The sequence below is a fragment of the Artibeus jamaicensis genome, unplaced genomic scaffold (genome assembly GCF_021234435.1).
Source record: "Artibeus jamaicensis isolate MK-2021 breed Jamaican fruit bat unplaced genomic scaffold, CSHL_Jam_final contig_3126, whole genome shotgun sequence".
Taxonomy (NCBI): domain Eukaryota; kingdom Metazoa; phylum Chordata; class Mammalia; order Chiroptera; family Phyllostomidae; genus Artibeus; species Artibeus jamaicensis.
Genome location: NW_026521723.1, coordinates 16,483,621 through 16,499,616, shown reverse-complemented (window position 1 = coordinate 16,499,616; position 15,996 = coordinate 16,483,621). Strand labels below are relative to the sequence as shown.

The 15,996-nt window shown below is 43.5% G+C and overlaps 1 protein-coding gene across 4 annotated transcripts in view; it reads right to left on the bottom strand.

The window, feature by feature from the left end:
- UPK1B (uroplakin 1B) overlaps window positions 1-12,540 on the bottom strand; it is a 29,699-nt gene extending 17,159 nt beyond the window's left edge. Inside the window, exons 1-2 of one of the 4 annotated variants that reach the window (XM_037158749.2) lie at window positions 12,371-12,538; window positions 6,498-6,592 (exon numbers count right to left, since the gene is read on the bottom strand). The gene's annotated coding sequence lies outside the window, so the exon portion shown is untranslated. Of the gene's footprint in view, window positions 1-6,497; window positions 6,593-12,370 lie in introns of all 4 variants that reach the window. The other 3 variants (XM_037158750.2, XM_053663080.1, XM_037158748.2) reach the window with 3 other exon arrangements.
- Between the last annotated feature and the right edge of the window lie 3,456 nt (window positions 12,541-15,996).

Below are 15,996 nucleotides of genomic sequence, written 5' to 3'. Positions count from 1 at the left end.
TAAAAACTAGTGGGCTTCTCCCTCCCTGAGGACTCTCTGGAAGGAAGACCAGGGTAAGTGGCTTTTGCACTTAGAAAAGCCATTCACATCTCTCACTGTTTTATTAACTAGCTAATCACTTCATGCATTCATACTCTGGACAAATATGTATTAAATTATGTAGCCTGCATTTTGAGATATACAAAGAAATGTAAGGCAGATTGTCATCGTCTAGGATTTTATGCTCCAGGGAAGCTGAGCTATGTTTCTAAATAGTTATGATACAATACATCCAGAAAGACCCTAAGTATTGTGGGGGTTCTGAGGAGGGAAGATGGAAGCCTGGCAGTGGTAAGTGGACTGGAGGGCGGTGGGTATGGGAGGAAGATGGGGCAGGTGACATTCCAGGTAAAGGGAAGGTCCGCACTAGAACCTGGAAGAGCCAGGAACCTGTGAGATCGCAATCTAGCCGGTTTGACTGAAGTCCCAGTTTGTGTGGGGGTCAGTAGGAGGCAGGCCTTTTACTTGACTCAGTCCTCTCTGAATTTTAACTTTATTGTTACACTCTAATGTGTTAACAATCTTCCAAGCAATCCTAAGTATCTCTAAACATTTTCCTTTTCCCATTCACCTGAGAAGCTGTGAGAACTAAAAGACTTAAAACTGATGTGTTTTTAGCCCATAAAAATGTAGTGGGCCCTCCATTACTGTTCACTGAATGAATGGAAGAATCTGGCCATTGTTTCAAGATCTCCAACTGTAGTTTCTGCTTAGAAATGCCATTCATTTCTTTCTATTGGAAATGTCCTTTCATGCTTAGAAATGGCATTCATTCTTTCCAGAGATTGTTACGCACTAGACTGAGAGGAGCCCATGTGCCCTGAAGGAGTTAACTCACACACTCCCCCAAGGGAATCTTACTCCAGTCATTCGCATTGTAAAGGTCTTTACTGGTATGCACAGAGGTTGCTCCTGACCAGCTGGGTTACAGTCTAAACTTGAGACACAGGTAAACAGACCATGAAAGGTAGGAGTTCAAAAATGCAAGTATAGAGAGTAAAGGGGAAAAATCTGGAGAGGCTCAATTCAGCACCATTATCAACCACAACCGCCGATGCGTCTGTTTGCAGGGTTGCAGCCTGTTTGTGGTGATTAGTTGGGCCTAAAGAACAGAAAAAGCAGTTTGCTCTTTCAAGAAATTTAAAGTGTGATTATGGCAACACGGATTCAATGCAAAAGTGACTGTAGAATAAAGGGGGAAATAGGGCCCTGGAGAAAAGGAGGAAGGGTGGTAGGCCACCAAAGAGGCTTTGTTGGTCCAGAAAGGAGTGAAGGGACCCCAAAGAGGCGTTTGGCCCCCGCGGCCCAATTATGTCCCATAACATCCATACTTTCCTAAAGGAGACCCTGCCACACACTTTTAAAAGGGGGAGAGGTGATTGAATACTCTGTGGGAAAATTGTAAATCAGACTCGGGATGAAAATGTGCAGACAAGAGTGAGAGAAAAGAAGGCAGACAGGAGGTTGGTTGAGCAAAAAGAAGGGTGAACCGAGGAAATTTAGACAAACGCATGGTAGCAAATGCCCAGAGGGCAGCCCAGCGGTGGGTTGATGGATGTAACACAGGAATAGGTTGACAGACAACATATTCTGAAGTTGAGGATCATTAGATGTTTCTCCTTTTTCTCTATTCATCCTCTTCTCCTGCAGGCTCCTGGCATCAGTATCACATAATAACTTAGAAAATCACTATTTCTTTTTAAAAAGATCTTATCTATTTATCTTTAGAGGGGAGGGGAAAAAGAGATGGAGAGAAATATTAATGTATGGTTGCCTCTTGTGCGCCCCCTGCTGGGAACTGGCCTGCAAGCCAGGCATGTGCACTGACTGGGAATCCAACCGTGATCCTTTGGTTCTCATGCCCGCGCTCAATCCACCGAGCTACAGCAGCCACAGCAAAAATTACTATTTCTTTTAAAGTAACAAAATTAAAAAAGCTGTCATTTAACGAGCATTCAGGATGGTCTCAGCACGTGCTTGGTACTTCCATCCTCTCAACAGATCCGACAGGGGTCTGAAAGGCATCTTTTCACCCTGAACAGACCCTTTGGTATTTTTATCAAAATCTGTATTAGGTTCCTATTGCTACTGTAACAAATTGCCACAAACTTAGTGGCTTCCAGTGGAATACTACTCAGCCATAGGAAAAGATGCAATACTGCCATTCGTGACAACAGGAATGGACCTTGAGACTATTATGCTAAGTGAAGTAAGTCAGAAAAAGCTAATGACCATATGATTTCACTCATATGTGAGACGTAAGGCTGAAATGCATAGACACAGGCAACGGTATGGTGGTTATGAGAGGGAAGGGGGAGGGGGGAGCAGAGGGTAACGGGCGCCAAATGTGTGGTGACGGAAATGGCTTTGACTTTGGGTGGTGGGCACACAGGCAATACACGGATCATGTATCACAGAAATGTAGACCTGAAACCTGTATCATCTCATTGTCCAATGTCACCCAAGTACATTTCATTAAAATAAAGAAAGAAAAGAACCCCTCCCCCCTACACAAATGTATTCTCTTACAGTTCTGGAGGAACTGTAACTGTGGAGGAACTCTCTTACACTGGAGGAACTCATAAGTGTAAAATGAGTCTCGCTGGGCTAAAATCGAGGTGTGAGCACAGCTGCCCTGTTCCTGGAAGGTCTAGGGGAGGATCTGCTTCGTTGTCTGCATTTTGCCAATGAAGAGATGGAGGCTCGAAGAGATTACGTTGCTTGGCCACGTGGCGAAAATGCAAAGGCAGAGGCTCCAACCCAGGTGGGCCAGGCTCTAGGCCATTTACTTAACACTCTGCAGCTTATAAAATACAGCCAACGCTTTCAGTAGAAAAAAGAAACACCTGGTTCACTTCCTCGCCACCCCCAGGAGCGGAGAGAGCAGGCGCATTTTCCCTGGCCAGACGATCTGCCTTGGCAAAGGTCAGAACCCCCAGGCCTCTCTCCACTGACTTCTCCAGGATCTTGTCTCCTTAGCCCCTTGACACTGCACTAATATTTGCACATTTCCCCCCAACCCAGTGCTGCACCTGCACGTTTCCCGCCCCCCCCCCCCCCCCAGGAAATCCATCTAGATGTATCCCAAACCCAGAGCTCTCCCACCTCCCCTCAGGTCTGAAATTCTTGAAAGTAAAAGATACAAATGTGCAGGTCAGTATGAGAGTTCACATTTCATAGCCTCTCGTTGGCTACTTGCATTTAGACTTGGTTATGTGGAGACTTGGTTATGTTCTCCACACACCTCTCTGGTGTGTGGAGACCATTTGTGCCACCCCCTTAACAGCCACAAATGTCCAAAGGGATGGCAGTCAGGGAGCCGAGTCCAGGCCTCTGGTGGTAGTCTGGTGGCTGTGGTCTCATGGTGAGCACACCGCACCGGGCACTGGCACGCCTGGATTCAAGCCCCAGCCTGGCCCATTCTTACTGTGTAGCCCTGGGCGATGCCACTCAGTGTCTACTTCTGCATTTATAAAATGGGTGAAACACACCTTACTTGATGGGATTGTTGTGACGAGATAAAAGATTCAGAAGTGGTTGACAAACACTAAAATTATTTACAAATGTAAGAAACTATGAATCATAACCAGGGGGATATTTAAGAAGGGAAGGAAGGTATTAGGTTTTGGTTCTGCTCTGTGCACCAGCAACCCTTGGGGCCAAGGAGGGAGGTTCTACATAAATGGCCCAACCACCAAGGGCTCTGGGGTTGTGGTGAAGCAGCCCCTTCCACCTTCCCTCTGTTCCCTGCCCAGGGGATACTCTGCTGGAGGGGCCTGGAGATTTTACCCACGTGTGCCTCTTTTTATTTTTCATGGAAGTGTTCATGGAGAAAAAAAATCTCTCTTTGGGAGAGACAAAATAAAAACAAACCACAGCTTCCTGGTTGTGCGTGAGGTGTGGCCAGAGTCAGGTACCGGGCAGCACTTCAGAAGGGAGAGGCCGTCTGTGCATTCCGCGGGCATTCCTGACCCGTTACTGCCCACCACTGGGCCCCGCCCCTCTGCCTTTGGCCGGGTGATGCAGAGGTGAGCCTGAGGTCTTTCTCCTCCGTAGGAGGGCTGCTTTCTCCCTGACGCAGAAATTCCGCGGGAAGGACTCTGTTCTGCTCTCCCTGTTCATTCCTTTCCCCTGGTATCATCTGAGGAAGGGCTTGTCCTGTATTTTACTGTAAGAGTCTCCAAAGCAGGAGAAGGCACTGGGACTGTTTTATTTGTCCTTGTAGGTCCAAGGCGCCACAGTGTTTGAAACACAGTAGGCACTCAAATTATTTTTGCTAAATAAAAGGGCAAGTGAAGTACATTTTTAAAAATGTCTATTTGTCAGCCTGCTCCCTATCTCCAAGTCTGTCTCTATTTTGCTTGTTAGTTCTGGGGGAGGATTGAAAGTGTGAAGGGATTGAGCAAGAAAGGTTAAAAAAAAGATGGAGAAAGAACTCGTGGACACAGAAAACAGTATGGTGATTGTAGTGGAGGAGGGGTGGATGGAGGGAGAAGAGAGTACGGAGCATAAATGGTGATGGAAAATAAATAAATACCAAATTTTAAAAAGGTACAGTAAGTGGGGAGAAATGTGTATATGAATGGATAAATGAATATATGAGTGCAAAGTTTGCCTAGACCTCTGCCGCGGGACTGGTTAGAACTGTGAGGCAGAAAGAATGTGGATCTCCGCTCCCCTGTAGTGGTTTTGTGACCTCAGGTTGTTGAGCTTCACCTCTAAATGGGCATTGTAATGCTTAACTTGAAGGGTTACTGTGAAAATTAAATGAGAATATATGTGAAATTCTAACAAGATATTACCCATACTGTCTTAACTTTCTTTACTTTTGCCTCAGTTACATGAAGCAGAGAGACCGGCTAATAGACTAATTGAATGGTGAAGGTACCTAAAACTAGTGATTTGTGTTTTAAAACTGAGCCACATTGTCAAAGGAAATATGAAAATATGATGTCCACATGTAACTAATATATAAAATCAGATAAAATCTGGCTGAAATAAGGGTAGGGAGTCTGGGCCTCCCAGAGCTTCCCCTAATCAGGTCTAAACTTCCTAATCACATGGCTAGCCCCAGAGTGGTTGGAAAACACTATTCTAAAATTAACAGAGAAAACAAAACAGAACAGGAAGGAGCCCTGACTGGTGTGGCTCTGTTGGTTGGGGGTCATCCTGCAAAGTGAAAGGTCACCGGTTGGATTCCCGGTCAGGGCCCACCGGTTGTGAGTCGGTGCCTGGTTGGGGCACATGCGAGAGGCAACCGACCGATGTTTCTGTCACACCATCGATGTTTCTCTCCCTTCCTCTCTCTCTAAAAATAAACAAATAAAATCTTTAGAAAAAAGAAAAAAGAAACAAGAAGGTAGATTACTGAGCTCAGAAGGAAGGTACCCAAGAATTTAGCAGACACTCAAGAATGAAGTTGGAAAACTTGGGTTGAAATGTGTAAATTGATATTACATAGTCTCTGTGTCAAAGAGACCCCCATTCAACACTGATTTTCACAGCTCAGTCGATTGAGCCGAGTCCCACAGAGAGAAAGGTCACTCTTTTGATTCCCAGTTGGGGCCCATGCTTGAGTTGCAGCCAGATTCCCTGGGAGGAATTGTGTGAGAGGCGACCCACTGATATTTCTCTCCCACATTTTCTCCCTCTCTTCTTCCCTCCCTTCCCCCTCTCTAAAAATAAAATAAATAAAATCTTTTTAAAATTTTAAAAGAGACTGGCATTCAGTGGAAGGTTTCTAGGAAGGGCTCCTAGAAAACTGGGGCAAGCGAATTTACATTCGTAATAGTAAACTGGGGGAGTGTCGAGAAAGGGCTGCGGTCCTGGTGTGCTTAGGGGAAAGGCCATGAAAGAAAACAATCAGGTCAGGCTAATCTTTCAGAATTCTTTGAAAGCTGTTATACTCTTGTACACAGGGGAGACTAAAGGACTTATATAGCTTAAAGAAAGAAAAACTTTGATAAAGTTTCACCAATGGCTATTTTTAAAATTGTGAATTTGTTGACCTTTCCAGAGAGGACAGGTCTGGAGAGGACAAAAGGGATGGACAAATGAGCTACATCTAGAACATAACCTGTGCTGTTCTCTCAGCCTGTGGTCGGTCATTGTCCCTTAAGAAGTTAATAACAAGAATTGTCGAGTTTCATCTCTGCTTGCCTGATAAGGAAATGAACACTCTGTGAAGGCTGACTTTGTAAACTTGACGGATATGGAGCCCAGTTGTTTGGTCACATGCCAGTCTAGAGATTTTGCGAAGATATTTTTTTTAGATTGGATAAACAGTGAAATCAGTAAAACAGATTATCCTCCAAACATGCTGGGCCTCCTCCAATCAGTCAAAGGCTGAGGTTTCCTGAAGAAGAGGCAATTTTGCCTCAAGTTTGCAACATAGAAAACCCTGCCTGAGTCTCCAGTCTGCAGGTTTTAGACTCAAACCAGCAACACCCACTTCTTACTTGAATTTTCAGTCTGCAGGCCTGTTCTATAGATTTCTGACTTGTCAGCTTCCATAATCGCATGAGCCAATTCCTTCAAATAAATCTCTCCCTATCTATTGAGAGAGAGAGAGAAAAAAATGAGAGAGAGAAATGAGAGATTCTTCACAGAAAGATAACAAATAAAATCAGAGCCAATAGGATATATACATACATATAGAGATAGATACTGTATTTTCGAACTATAAGACATACCTTCCTCCCCCAAAGTTGGGAGGAAAATGTGGGTGCGTTTTATAGTCCGAATGCAGCGTACCTGGATCACTATGTGGGGGGAGGGGGGATGGCAGTGAAGTGGGGTCACAGGTTACTAAATATTTTACCACATTTTTTGCTTCAAAAATTTTTTTTCCTGTTTTTCTCTTCTAAAATGTAGGTGTGTCTTATGGTCTGGTGTGTCTTATAGTCCTAAAAATACGGTAGATAAATAGATATCTAGGGAGAGACATAGATACAGATCTCCCATGTGTCCTGTTTCCGTGAAGAACCCCCAATCCGGATTGACTTATGCTTTCAATAGAAGCAAAAATGATCATTTTCTGATGTTTCCTGGGACCTCCTGACAGCTCTTATCTTCTGGCTCAGATGAATTCAAAAGTTTCTGTTTCCATTCCACACAGTGCTTCCACAGTGAGCTTCTAAAGCAATGATCCTACAGAGCACAGACATTCCACCTACTGGGACAACATGTTTTGAGCCAGAATTGAACAACTACAGTCATTTCATAATTTGAAGAAAAATTAATGAACAGAATGTGTCATTTTAAACATTTTCCTCTCACAGAATTTTCTTAGATCTTGGGTGCTCGCTACCACTTGTCTAGTTTATAGTGTGAATTTAGGCCAAAATGATCTACTCAAGCCCTGGCTGGTGTGGCTCAGTGGTTTGAGCACTGGCCTGAGAACCAAAAGGTTGCTGGTTCGATTCCTTGTCAGGGCATGTGCCTGAGTTATGGGGCCAGGTCTCCAGCTGGGGTAATGTGAGAGGCAACGGATCAATATATCTCTCACCCATGGATGTTTCTCTACCTCTCTCCCTCCTTTTCCCTCTCTCTAAAAGTAAATACCATCTTTAAAAAAGATCTATTTAATTATTTTAAATTTAATATATCTGTGCACTGTGGTTTGACAAAGATAAACATGCCAAGTGCCAGCCACTCAGTCAGGCCTGAGACTCGTCCTAAGCTACAGCTCTGATTTTATATCACTCCCCTGCTTAAACATGCACAGAGGCCTTCGTTTAAAGGACAGCCGTGGCCAGCTTCCACTGTCTCCACAAGCTTTGCCACGTGGCTCCTCTTACCCAGCCATTCTCTCTTGCTGACCAATCTCTTCAAATCCAGATTTCTTAGGACTTTGAAAGTGTTTTGACTTTTCAGCTCTTGGAGACACTCCAATGCCTTCCCTTTGTCTGTATCTACAGTATTTGTTCAGACCCAACCATTTCGTTCTCCTTCCAGACTGTGGAGGAGAGGTCAGACAGCCTAAGAGATATGGCACAAGCTCCTTAGCTTGTATTCAAGACAGTACCAGCCGGGTTTCAGACAGCCTGCTGCTTATCTTCCTCTGCCACCCTGCGTGTTCAGGTTGTGCTTAGACTGTCTCTCCCTTTGGGATCCCTTCTCTCATCTCTGCCATCTCATCCTTACCATCGTCTGAAGTTCAGCTGAAAAACGTCTTCTTTCTTCAAGTGCCCTTGCCCAAAATTCTCCTTCCTTCCTTGCCCACCTCTCTTTGCTGGAAGCCAAGAGCTCTCCAGACACATCCTGTCTGTGGATGTGTGAGTGCAGTTTTTCCTCGCCGTGGGTCTCCTCCACAGCAATCTAGCCTGGTACTTTGTTCCTCTGTTTCTCTACTAAAGTTTGTTCAAACAGCTATTCTGAGCCAACAAAGGAATAGATTATATTAAAAAGTCAATTTGACAAATAATTGCACTAAAGAAATAAAATGATAAACCTTTTCATTAATGGATGAGTGACACACCTAGAAGTCAATCACTATACTCTTAGTAGTTTCTGTCTTATTAAGAAGGTACATGATTAGGGAGAAATTAAGGTGTTATTTATCTTTGGGACATTATTGGCCACATGCCCATTCATATCATGGTGGAATATCAGCTGTGACCACAAACTTAGAGGCTTGGTAGTCACCCCCTAATTGTACAGATGAGTAAGCTTAGGTTCTAAGAGGGGCAGTGACTTGCTCAAGATTGTCGACGTGCCATTGCAGAGTCAAGATCTGAGTCCTGATCTCCTAACTCTTCAGCCAGCCTTATACTGAACTTGTTGCTAATCATTCTTCTTTTTAAGGCAGGAAGATACCACCTCCCTTTATGCGTCTTTAGAATTAAGAGTGACTCCCAACGCCCTGCCCTTGAGCCTGCCCTTTTCCCTTACAAAGTAAGCCACAGGGGTGTTGCGTAAACCGAGCTACAAAGGAAAAAAGAGAGCCTTTCACTCTCCCCCGACTTTCAAGTCTCCCTCACTCTTTAGCCTAATTTCTGAAATCTCACAACTAGAGAATCACTCCTTTGCTGCTGCTGATTAGAATGCAAATATGACATGTAAAAGAGGCACACTGAGTCTCATGAGCCGTCAATGTCAATGTTATTGTGACTGTTATCAGATCCCTTCCTCATGTTTCCAAAGGGAGAGAGAAGACGCCATGAGAAAGAAAGGGACCCAAGGAGAGGGTGGAACCTACACAGACACGCACCTCCTGACTCATGGTCTGGGGCTTGGGGCTGTCTCTGCCGTCAGAGTGACTCCTAATAATCTGATTTGTCTTCCCTTTCCCCTTCCCTTTTAGCCCCCAGCATGTCTGACTTACTTCAAAAATGGGATTTACTGAAACTTTCCTATTGTCCCAAAGCAGGACTTCCCATAGAAAGGATGCAGATGGGATGGGGTGAATTTTTAAGGGGGGATTGGTAGAAAGAAGGCAGAGGGCATAGTTGCAACTGTCCACTTCAGGAACGATGTAGTCCCTGACTCGAAGTGTGCACCTCACCTCAAAATGTTTTCCACGTAAGAAGTAGCCTCTGTCAACCCAACCCTAGGGAAAACTGCCCAGTGGCCTGGCACCAAGATGATTTATTCAAATTACTCAACATCCTGGGAGTTGTTCTGCTCTGAGGAGTGAGGATTTTTTTCAAAGGCTGGAGTTTTACTTTTTTTTTTCCTTGTGACTACATTCAGTTTGTTTTCTTACAAATGTTATTCATTTCTACAGTGTTGATATTTCCATACACATTGAATAAGCCTAAAAACCACTGACTGCTCACTAAATAAACCAGTCTTCAATGAACAAGTGAGAGTCACCCACCAAACATGAGATCATTTTTTCAAGTTCATTACCTCTTTTCCTCATCTAAGTTTGTTGGACCAGATAACACAAACCACACCTCAAACTCTATTTCATGCTACAGAAATTTGTATAAACAAAAGAAAATAAAAGGAGAAGTAGGAAAGGAGAAGTAGAAACAAGAAACACAATATGCTGTTGTCTTGGCCCTAACATGTGACTTAGAGGTGAGAATAGAAGTGGATGTGGTTAGGTCTTCTATCAGGACGACTGCTGGTCTCCTTCAGTGTCGGGTGGGCTGGATCTCTGGAGGTGAGGAAAGCAGGAGCTGGTTCCCATGACCATGGCATCCACAGATCACAAACACCCATTGGTTTTTCTTGCTTTAAAGCTCTAAACCTGCTCTGACCAAAATGGTACCTAGCAGTGGCAAGTAGCTATTTGAATTCTGATTATTTCAACTAAAAAGGATTCTTTAGTTGTGCTAGCCACAGCTCAAGTGATCAATAGCCACCTATGGTTAGTAGCCATCATACAAGGTGGGGAAGAATTAGGTTTGCAGTTGTCAGCACTTGAAACTCAGGGTTTACTCTTGTGTTATTGTTTATTCATTATTGTATTAGTTTCCATATGAGCAACTATAAACCTACTTTTGCTCCACCCTGTACAGAACATTTCCATCCTCACAGAAAGTTCTATGGGACAACACTACTCTAGACTCTGGATGATGGCTGTGATGATCTCAGTGTCACACACCCACCTGACATCAAGGACAAAGATGAGCAATGGCTCAGCCACTCTCAGCCAAGTGAGGACTTCAGGCACAAGTCATGCCAGTGGGCTGCCCAGCCCTGAGGCACAGATACTATGGAGATTCCTTGAGGGGTGTGAGGTTAGAGTCCCTCCTCAAAATCTGGTTTCTGCCCTAGTTAAGGAACAGTGGTTCATCGGGGTGTGGGGAACAGTGGTTCATCGGGGTTGGTATCATGAGGCCCAGATACCAACAGCAGAATAAAAGCATGCTCTAGGGCTCATCAGTGTTTGATTTGGGTAAGAGCGTATGAGTAGAGGTCAAAAGAAATTCTGCACCCTGACAGGTGTGGTTCAGTTGGTTAGGTATCCTTCCTCAAAGTGAAAGGTCACCAGTTCCATTCCTGGTCTGGGGACTTGCCTGGGTTGTGGGGTCAGTTGGGGCACATAAAAGAGGCAACCAGTCAATGTGTCTCTCTCACACTGATGTTTCTCTCCCTCTCTATCTCCCCCCCTTCTCCTCTCTTTAGAAATAAATAAATAAAATCTTTTTAAAAGGTACATTATGAGATTTATTTTTTCTTCCTTTCTTTCTTTTTTTTTAAGATGGTGTCCAAAATGTTCTTTGGATCTAAAAATTTATGATTCTCCAAGGTAGTTAAAATAGGTGAGTTGATTTTTTTTCAATTACAGTTCATGAGTTGATTTTTAAACCTAGCAGAAGCAAAATAATCTGTTTCAGCAAAAAATCAAAATAAGAAAATTTTCTCCCCATTGAGAAGACTTAATTGAAAGAGAAACCATTTCTTCACAAAGTTTAAAAACTCTACAACCAAAGTAAATAAACTTTTATTTATAAATATATATAAACTCATATATAAAACTGAAATATATATATAAATCTGAATTCTTTCTTCTTATGCTTAGCAACTCTTTTCAGGCAAGAAATGGTCAATAAATATTGGCCTTGATTTTAAAAAAGGCATTAAAATTAATGAAAATTTAAAACTCATAAAAATCTTTAAAACTAGTTATAACTGGGGTTTTAAATTTATAAAAATAATACTGGCATTATTTGAAATTTAATTTGTGTGATATGCGGAAATGTTGTTAGAACAAAAAATGTGTTTAGGACCTGTGGACTGACTAATTGGTGAAGAATAAAAATGACATCGTATAGGTAAAGCTAACTTGTTGACTTATTTCAACTGACACATACTTAAACAGAGTTGTTTCCAGAGGAGAAACCTGAGTAAATTACCTCACAAATAGCATTACAAGTTGGCAGCACCAAATGATTTCTGACAAGGAGGCCAGAAAACTTTCTGCTAGGCTGACCGATTATTAAGAATATGACCAGTTTCCTGAAATTTTTTCTACTTTTCTGACTCCATGAGGAAACCAGGGTTGGGGTGGGGGCCCACAGAGATGCCTATCTGAATTTTAATCAGGAGAGACAGGTTTCCCCAGGATTCTTGGTCTTCCTTGGTGAGGAAATCTGAGGTTGAAATCAGGGTAGATGCAGAACACCCCCAGAATAACTTCAATCTGAGTTCTAAGAACTGGATAATACCAAAGGGTTTAAGAAAGCGTTCGTATAGTTTAAAGTAAAAGAGAACAGAACAGTCACAATGTCCTAAATTACAAACAAACAAATAAACAAACAAACAAATAGGAAATGAACTTCCTCCCATCTCAGACTGCTAGCTGCCCTCCTGAGAAAGCAACCCAAACATTGAGAGCCCTGTGGTCTTCCCTTAGGAGTGAAACCAGTTTACTCACGGTGCCCTCTCCTCCTCCTCTTCTGCCTGGAGCAATGCTGGTCCACTCTGCAAGCCAAGCTAGCCTGAGGTGCTCTTCTACCCTGCAGCAAACCTTTGAACCTTCAGGACTAGGGAAGGATGGCCTGTGATTGGGAGGAGGCATCTGACATGGGCCGAGCTTGATGCCGTCTGAGCCTGCCTCCTGAGGTGGGAAGTAACAGGAAGTTTTCGGTCAGTAGATTTCTGCTGCTTTGGAATGTGTGATTCTGACAGATGAAAGCACCTTGACAGGGCTCAGTGCATCACTCCTAGCTCCTTCCCCTGGCTGGGCTTTCCTTAAACTCACTTGAAAAGCTTTTTGAGGGGGTGGGTAGGGGTGTTTGTTTTTGTTAGTGTGATTTGATCCTTTATTCTACTTTTCTTGTGCATTAATAGGCCTATTTCTTGTTCTGCCTGCCCGTAGTCATGCTGGTTCATGTATATCTGCCCAGGGTCACGTCTAGTTTTGGTTTTTATAATTTGTGTATGCTGCATTTATGGGGCTAGTCATTGCTCAAGTAATGCTCACACTGAGGTGGTCCAAAGACTAAGGGGCAGAGATCTGGGAACAAACAGATTGTGAGAAATTCAGGCATAGAGAGAATGCTCAAGAAGTTATCTGATAATATCTAAGTCCTCTCTTCCCTCCCCTCCCTTCCTCTTCCTTCCCACCTTTCGCTGTTGCCACCATGTGTCACACACAGCACCAGCAAGCAACATATCAATGAAAGGAACCACATTTCTTTTGATGGCTGCATAACATGTCGTGGTGAACAAGCACCATAGTTTATTTTGCTTGGTTTAGTGATGAGTTAAATAGCAGTAAAGTTAGAATTTCCTGAGTGCTTTCAATCAATAGACTCAGGGGTTCTCACGGGTCAGGACCATCTCTGCAACAGGTTGGGTATTTCACCAAGCCAACTCTGAGACAGAGTTTGGTGTGCAGTATATTTATTTGGAATTAAACACCCATGAAAAGGAGAGGGAAGAAATAGCTCTGGGCTGAGGGAGAAGCTGAGCTGTAAACTGGTGGGACAGCTTCAGGCCTGCCCCCTTCCCTGGCCCAGGAATGCCCTGCCTTGGGCCCCTCTGTGATCAGGGCTTAGATATGGGTCACCCTGGGAAGGTGGCGTTCTGTGGCTGAGCCAGTCCCTGAAGGGGGCTGCCAGTGGAGGCTGGGGCTGCCAGTGTTTCCAGCAGCTGGGCAGCAGCATGTTCCCCCCTGAGGGGGGCCTGCACGGGACATCTCTGTGTCCGTCACATGCCTTGTTGCCCCTCAGCTTTTCAGGAACTGGTTAGATACAGCATGATAATTCACACAATGGAATTCTATGCAATTGTGAGGGAAAAGGATGTCACAGAAAAATGTTTAATGACACAATAATATGTTTAGTGATTTACTCAACAAGTATTTATTAAAAACTTATGATATACCAAGCACTTTTCTAAGCGCTAAAGGTGAAAAAAATAGGTTACAAAATAGCTTGTATAATTTGACACACTTTTATTTTTTTGAAGTGTATTTATTGTGTGTATGAATTTAAAAGTTAGGGAGACTTTAAATATTAACAGAGTTCTTTCAGATAATGTAGTATGGATGACTTTTTTATAGTTAACATGTTTGCAAAGGATCTATATTATAATTGTAAAAAGAGAAATATGTAAGTTATTTAAAACATGTACTTTTTGGAAATCTTTGTGATAATGTAACAAGGAAACAAACAAAGACATATGTCTCCATTTATTTCTTAGGCATTTTATATTCTATCACTATGTAGGTAGAAAATAAACAAGAATCTTTTCAAAATACATAATGTGAACACAAACTCATAACAAGAAACAAGAGACTAGCTATGAAAAAGAAGATTAATTTTCAGGTAACAAGTGCAATGGATTAGATGAGGAATTTCACGTACATAACATGTAAGTATGATTGGTTTATTTTTCCAATAATTGCTTCCTAATTGTGTTCTGCTAAGCTCTCCTTTTCCTTAACCACATCTTAACTCAATCCAAAACTCATCACTGAATTCTCATTACTAAGAATCTCAGTTCAGTTGGAAAGACTTAGATATATCCTTCTTATCACTGCAATTTAGGCTTGAGACTCCAGTGGTTTGCTTGGGGAGCGGCAGGGGGTTGGTTTTCTCTGCAGTGATTCCCTCTCCCAATTCCCTGTATACACTCCCATGAGACTGAAGCAATGTCAACTTCTCTGCCCGGCCTGGAACAGGCTGCTGTCCCTTCCTCTGGGTCATCACCACCATCCACCATCTGCCTCACCACCAGCGGCCTCAGCGTAGACAGTGGGTGGTGCACAGTCCGGCTGATGAGAGTCCTCACCCAACCCCAGCCAGCTCTCCTAAACCCCAGAGGGTGCACTGCTCCCGTGGTTGGTTTGCAGTCAGTTTGCAGCCTCCATTCCCATCCACACTCCAAGACCCCAGTTCTCAAGTTGAATCCATCTTCAGTACGTTTCAGGAACCTGGAACCAAAGGCAGGTATGTGCCCCTCTCTGCCTGCCCATTACCACTGCACCATGACCCTCCAGCGCTTTCCTTCTCTGTGGTCGTTCCAAGGCAATTTAACGAGCCTGATGACTAATGTAATTGCTGTGTTACTAGATGTTGGTCCTACAAACACACTCAAACTTTCCAAACCCTCATCGGGCTTTTCACTCTCATCTCTGGGACAGGAACCACTGGAATGTGTCTATTTACAAACACTTCACTTACTCAAGAGAGGCCTTGCTTCAAATCCACTTTTTTATGGGGAGGGGGGAGGGAGTTGTAGTGTCAACTGGGTGGAAAGGCAATGGCCGCATACCTAGAAGTTCTCAGAATTATAAATGTGGGTTACCCATTTTGCTCTAATCACCAGCTTTAGGAAAAAGACTTCTCAAGCCACAGTGTTGTTCACCGCATTTTTGGTACTTACTAAAAGTCCCAGCACTGTCAAATTTACTGCTCATAACCACCCTGTGAATTATATACTATTATTACACCCTACTTGGCAGATGAAGGAGCTGCAGGTTGAGATGGTTAACTTGCCCGTGGTCACAGGGCTATTTAGAGGTACAGACCCCATGTGGTGTGTTCTCACTCTGAAATGCCCGGCTATCTTGTGTGAGTGCAGTTAGACCATCACTGTAAGTTTCAAAGTGGTATTAAAGCTCAGCTTCCAGATTAAAAGCAGCTGAGCCAAACCTGAAAACTATGTTCCTGAAGTATCCAGGTCCATGCAAGTCCCTATTGCCTCTGGAATTTGCTCTTTCTCCAGCAGGTTTTGACTCTCTTTGCAAATTTTACTAAACTGTTTCAATCCAGGTTTTTTGATCTTTAGTGGGTTCTCTCTCGTACTCAGCAATCGTTTTGCTCAACACCGCCATTCTCATACCCCCTTCAGTTCCTGTGGATGATAAACGCCTTACTTAATTCACATTTTTAGATCATGGCCATCAAAAGATGACTTCTGGGCCCTGGCTAGTATAGCTCAGTGGATTGATCACGGGCCTGCGAACCAAAGGATCGCGGTTTGATTCCCAGTCAGGTCACATGCCTGGGTTGTAAGCCAGTTCCCAGCATGGGACATATGAAAAGCAACCAT